Genomic DNA, 6,342 nt, shown 5'->3' on the forward strand with positions numbered 1-6,342 from the left:
ACTAGTCAGAAGAGCCATATTCATTAAAGGAAAAAAATCAAGAGGCTATTACAATTCTAAAAATATAGGAACCAAATATGTTCACATTCAATTTTCAAAACACATCCTATTTGATCTAAAATTGTAGATTAATGATAGTGGGTGACTTAAATGACCAATGCTCACCAAATAGGCAGGTCATTTACACAAAAATAACAAAGAAGGCTTGTGTTAAATGATAACATAAATGAAATGGACCTCACAGATATCTATAAAACATTTTACCAAATACTAAAGAATATATATTCTTCTTAGCATCCCTTGGAACTTATTCTCAAATTGACCACATATTAGTACACATAGAAAATTCTTTTGAAAATACAGGAAAATTGAAATAGAATCCTGATTCTAATTTATCACAATGGAATAAAGCTGGATATCAATAACAATAGAAACTATAAAAGTACACAAACTCTCGGGACAAACAACACACTGACTACTGAGCAATAATTGGGTCAAGGAAGAATTCAAGAAGAAAATTTATAAATCTTTCTAGAATTGAATGAAAATGAAAACACAACATACCCAAACAGGATACAATGAAGGTCTCAAGGAAAAGTTTAGGACACTAAGTGCCTGCATCAAAAATAATTTTGAGGGAGCTTAAATTAATCAATGAATTATGTACCTTAAGGCTTTAGAAAAAACAAAAACAAAACAAAAGACAGGTAAAACTCAAAACATTATGTTGGAAGAAATAATCAAATTCAGGATTAAAATATGAAGAAAATAATACAAAAAAATTTAATGAAATGTGTTTTTAGAAGAAATAAAACTCACAAATCCTAAACCTAATTAAACAAAAATAAAAAGAGGTCTGCTAGCATTCAGGCATTTACACTGGCCTGCTCTCAGGGACCCAGCCAGGGTCTTAGCTGCAGCTGAAACATGATAATGTAGCTACAGCAGCCACTGAATAGAGCACTCTCCCTATGTGCATACACTATATCCCCTTACAAAAGGCAAACTCCTCCTGCCCCTCTCTTTCCTTCTGCTCTCTCTCAGAGGCTGCCCCTGCACCACTGCCTCCACAGTAGACCGACCCCTCTACAAGAGTTTCATTGGGTGGAGTGACTTTGTGGTGCCCCTGGGCTCCACCCTGCACATGGTTGCCTCCCACCACCACTAAACAAGATCTATATTAATAAAATTATAACTGAAAAGAGAAATATTATAATAGATTCTATGAATTAAGAGAATTACATAAACATATTTTAAAACCTCTTTCCCACTGTTTTAGTTACTTTTCTATGACTGTGATAAAACACCATAACTAAATCAACTTGAGGAGAAGAAGATTTATTTCAACTTACAGTTTATAGCCCATTATCAAGGGAAGTCACAGCAGAAATTCAAGGTGGGGACTGATAGGCCATGGAGGAGAACTGCTTATTGACATGTTCCTCATGGCTTTCTAAAACTGCTTTCTTATAACACCCAGGACTACCACCAAGGAGTGTCATTGTCTACAAGTGATCAGGGTTTCCTGACATCAATAATCAATCAAAAAATGATCACAAGCTTGTACACAGGCTTATGTGGTTGGACAATTTTTCAACAGAGGTTCGCTTTTTTTTTTAGATTTTTTTTATTTATTATGTATACAACATTCTGCCTCAATTTATACCCGCATGCCATAGGAGGGCACCAGATCTTAGTACAGATGGTTGTGAGCCACCATGTGGTTGCTGGAATTGAACTCAGGACCTCTTGAAGAGCAGCCAGTGCTCTTAACCTCTGAGCCATCTCTCCAGAACCAACAGAGGTTCTTCTAAAATGACACTAGCTTGTGTCAGATTGACATAACCAATAAACTGGTTGATCTAAAAGTAATGGGCAAATTTGTAGATGCATGCAACAACCGAACAACACAAATAAAAAAAGGAAACAAATACTTTAAACAGACCTACAATCAGCAATGAGATTACAGCTGTAATAAAAGTCCCCCAATTAACGAAACTCAGGGCCAGATTGTTCACAACAGATTTTCAAAGAAGAGCTATTAACAATAGTACTTAAATTATTCCATAAAATATTAAGAAAGGAAGGGAAGCTTCCAAACACTTTTTTTTGGTGCCAATATTGCCCTGCCACCAAAACCAGATAATGGCATAACAAAATATGTAAAATGCAGACCAATATCTCTGATGAACATGGTTGCAAAAGTCTCAATAAAACACTGGCATATTGAACCCAAGATCATATCAAAAAGCATTCATCATGACCAACTTGGCTTCATTACAGCTATACAAGGATAGATCAACATACATAAATCAATAAATGTTAAATGTCACATAAATAGACTCAAAGACAAATCATCTGATCATTAGATACAAAGAAGTCTTTGACAAAATCCAACATCCCTTTATTGTAAGTGTCCTAGAGAGTCTAGGAACACAGAGGGCATATTTCAACATCACAGAGGATGGGTAAAATGCCCACAGTCAACATTATGCTAAATGTTAAAAACTCCATTGTTTTCACCAAGCTCAGAAACTAGATTTCAATCTAGTACTCTCTGAGCTCTTGGCTGTTCCTGTCTCCATGCCTTTTCAGGGCCATCATATACTCTAGCCCTTTGGAACCATAAGCCCAATTAAATGCTTTCTTTTATAAGATACCTTTCCCACATTGTTTTATCACAGCAATAGAAAAGTAACAAATACATACAGAAAAAAAGGGCAATTTCAAAATTTAGTATACATGAAGACACTATTTGAGAACCTATGGTCTTTTAGTAAGAGAAAATCATAAACCATATCTGATATGAAAGGAAATGGGGAAAGTACACTAGGAACTCAAAGTCTATAGGAGAATCGGAGGAGTGGCTTAGGGGAAATTAGACATAATGATTGGTCTAATCAAAACTCAGGATACATAAATGAACCTTATGAAAGTCTACTTGTTTTCAAGCTAATTGTGTGTGTGTGTGTGTGTGTGTGTGTGTGTGTGTGTGAGTTTAAACAGGACTTTGAACATAGTATCACATATTAGTTAACAATACTACTCCCAGAAGACATAGATTATTAAATGAAAATCATAGTGCCAGTTATGGCTTACCTCTCTATGATCTGGTTCCAGAGGCACCAGAAATACCCAAATAATATAGATTACTGTCATTTCTCATGCTCCCCACTATATTTAGATGGTAAGACACTGTAGCTGAAGACATTACTCACTTTGACTGCAGAACACAAAGAAATCAGTCTTAAGTTAACTTGGAAACTGTGCTAGCTAACTTTCTTTTTTTTTTACATAAAACTACATTTTCTTTATTTTTGCATACTTTTAATTTCGGAACAAAATAAAACAAACAAAAAATCCCACAATATACAATACCCAACCCTGCTATTCTGTGGGAGGGGATTTTCCTGCCTTAAGGCACAGGACAGGGTAAGAGATCCTCTAGCATGAGCAGAGAGCCAGGTGGGTCAGGGCCAGTCAAGGCTGCTGGGGGAGCACAGGGAAACTATACAGAGGACATGGTCTTCCCAGGGCATCTCTAATCTACTTCTTCCATGCAGGAGGCATCCTCATCACCCTCAAGTGGGGGGATCTCATCAAGAACAGCAGCACTGGGCTCTTCTGCTGTCACCTCATCTTCATCAATGCCCAGACCTAGTTTGATCATGTGGTAGATGCGGTTGGAGTAAGTCTGGGAATCCTTAAGTAAGAAGCCAGAGGAGAGCAGAGCAAGCAGCAGCACCACAAGGTCCTTAACAGCTTTGTGATTCTTGTCAGCCTCAGCCTTCTGCTTCAGGATCTCCACAATGGGGTGGTCAGGGTTGATCTCTAGGTGCTTTTTGGCCATCATGTAACCCATTGTAGAGAGTTGTTCCGGAGTGCCTGGGCCTTCATAATCCTCTCCATGTTGGCTTCTTCTTCATGAGCTTGCAAAGATTCTCAAACTTTGCCTTGCTCTCCTCCATCTTCTTCTTCTCTTCCTCATCCTCTGGTAGCTCCAGGCCCTCCTTAGTCACTGAGATCAGGCTCTTTCCATCAAACTCCTTGAGCTGCTGCAAGCAGTATTCGTCAATAGGCTCAGTCATGTACACCACCTCAAAAACCCACTTCTGCACACGTTCCACAAAGGCAGAGTTGGCCACCTGCTCTTTGCTCTCACTGGTGATATAGTAGTTGGACTTCTGTGTCTCCTTCATGTGTGACACATACACTGACAGGGAGGTCATCTCATCTCCAGACTGAGAACACCAATGGTTAGTAGAATCGTCATGGATCCCATGCTTTAAATTCTTGGAGAAGGCCTCATAGAATTTCTTGCAGTTCTCGTTGTCTTCAGCCAACTCAGAGAAGAGCTTGAGGCACTTCTTCATGATGTTCTTACGGATGACTTTCAGGATCTTGCTCTGCTGCAGCATTTCTCGGGAGATCTTCAAGGGCAGGTCCTCAGAGTCAACCATGCCGCGGATGAAGTTGAGGTACTCAGGTATTAGCTCGTCACAGCCTTCCATGATGAACACATAGTGGACATATAGTTTGATTTTGTTCTTCTTCTTCTTGTTTTCAAAAAGGTCAAAGGGAGCTCGTCAAGAAATTAAGACAATGCTCTGAATTCCAACTGACCTTCCACAATGAAGTGCTTGACTGCCAAGTAGTCCATTCAATCATTGGTGAGACTCTTATAGAATTCACCATACTTCTCTAGAGTGATGTCATCAGGGTTTCTGCTCCAAATGGGCTTAGCCTTATTCAGTTCTTCCTGATTAATATATTTCTCTTTAATTTTCTTTGTTTTCTTTTTCTTATCTTTGCCACTGTCATCCTCCTCATCCAATCCCACATCATCAATCTTAGGCTTCTCCTAGTCATCCTTATCTTCCTCCTCTTTCTCACCCTTCTCTTCCTCTGCCTCATCATCACTGATCTCCTTCTTGCCTTCCTTTTCCAGATACAGGGTGATAAAATAGACTATGAGCTGTGAGTGCTTCTTCACCACTTCCTTGACCCTCCTCTCCTCCAGGTATTCTGTCTGGTCTTCCTTGAGATGCACGATCACTTTGGTGCCCCAGACAATGGGCTCACTGTGGTCGGCACCCACTGTGAAGGACTCACCAGCAGAGGACTCCCAGGCTTACTGTTTGTTGTCATTGTGCTTTGTGATCACAACCACTTTCTCCGCCACCAGATAGGCTCAGTAGAACCCAACTCCAAACTGCCCAATCATGGAAATGTCTGCATCAGCCTGCAGAGCCTCCATTAAAACCTTTGTGCCAAACTTAGCAATGGTTCCCAAGCTATTTATGAGGTTAACCTTGGTCATGCCAATGACTGTGTCCATCAAAGTCAGCATATGCTCCTGAGGGTTGAGGATGATGTCAGTTTTCACCTCTTTACCACTGTCCAACTTGGAAGGATCTGTCAGGCTCTCATAGTGAATCTTTTCCACGGCATCAGAAGCATTGGAGATCAGCTATTGAAGGAAAATTTCCTTGTTCGAATAAAAAGTATTGATGATTAAGAACATGAGCTGAGCAATTTCTGCCTGGAAAGCAAAGGTCTCCACCTCTTCCTCTCCATGGTGCACTTACTCAGGCATCTTGACAGAAAAGCCAAGTAGTAGCACAGAGCAGGGTGGGCACAGAGCACATACGACCAACCTAGGCTGTGTGGGGGAGACTTGAGAGAGCAGATAGCTAACTTTCATAGGGCTGGATGATATTTTACAAGCTTGAAGTGGGAGTTGTGGAGATATCAATAGTATTATCCTGTGCTATACCCCTGTATGCTACAATAGTGACCGGCCACAGAAGATTTGCCCACTGAAAAAAAATAGTGGCATGGTTGTTATGGTAGAAACTAAAATCTTTCTTAATTAGATTTGAGGCCTGTTCCACAAGAGGAAATTCAAGCCTACTATTGTAAATATGTTCAAAACCCTGGCTAGGGAGACATCTTACTAAAGTTACTCTTCTAAATGGGCATATTGTCAAGATGCCTTCTAAATATTTCTATTAATATCCATAGATTTGTGCTTCTTATTGCAGTGGGTAGTTGGTTAATTCATAAATGGCCTACAGTTTAAAATGCTGACAATAAGCAACTGTGAGTGCTCAGCCATAGATGGATCGCTGTGCCAAAACCTCACAAAGACGCGGGAAACATGACAAAAGGGGGCCGAAAGAATAAGAACCAAAGGATGAAAAGGAGAGCTATAACATGCTGTCCTAGGAAACAACATGGCTGCTGTGCGCATGAATACACAGCAGATGCAGTTAGCTTTACAAGATCTGTGTATGATCAAACCAGATGAACATTTAAGTATGAGTTGTGGATGAGCTCTCA

At 39.8% G+C, this 6,342-nt stretch overlaps 1 pseudogene; it reads right to left on the minus strand.

Annotated features, from left to right (window-relative positions):
• Nucleotides 1-3,377: 3,377 nt before the first annotated feature.
• Nucleotides 3,378-5,638, minus strand: LOC101979178 (annotated as a pseudogene).
• Nucleotides 5,639-6,342: the final 704 nt, after the last annotated feature.

The sequence above is a fragment of the Microtus ochrogaster genome, unplaced genomic scaffold, assembly GCF_000317375.1.
Source record: "Microtus ochrogaster isolate Prairie Vole_2 unplaced genomic scaffold, MicOch1.0 UNK67, whole genome shotgun sequence".
In the NCBI taxonomy this organism is placed as follows: domain Eukaryota; kingdom Metazoa; phylum Chordata; class Mammalia; order Rodentia; family Cricetidae; genus Microtus; species Microtus ochrogaster.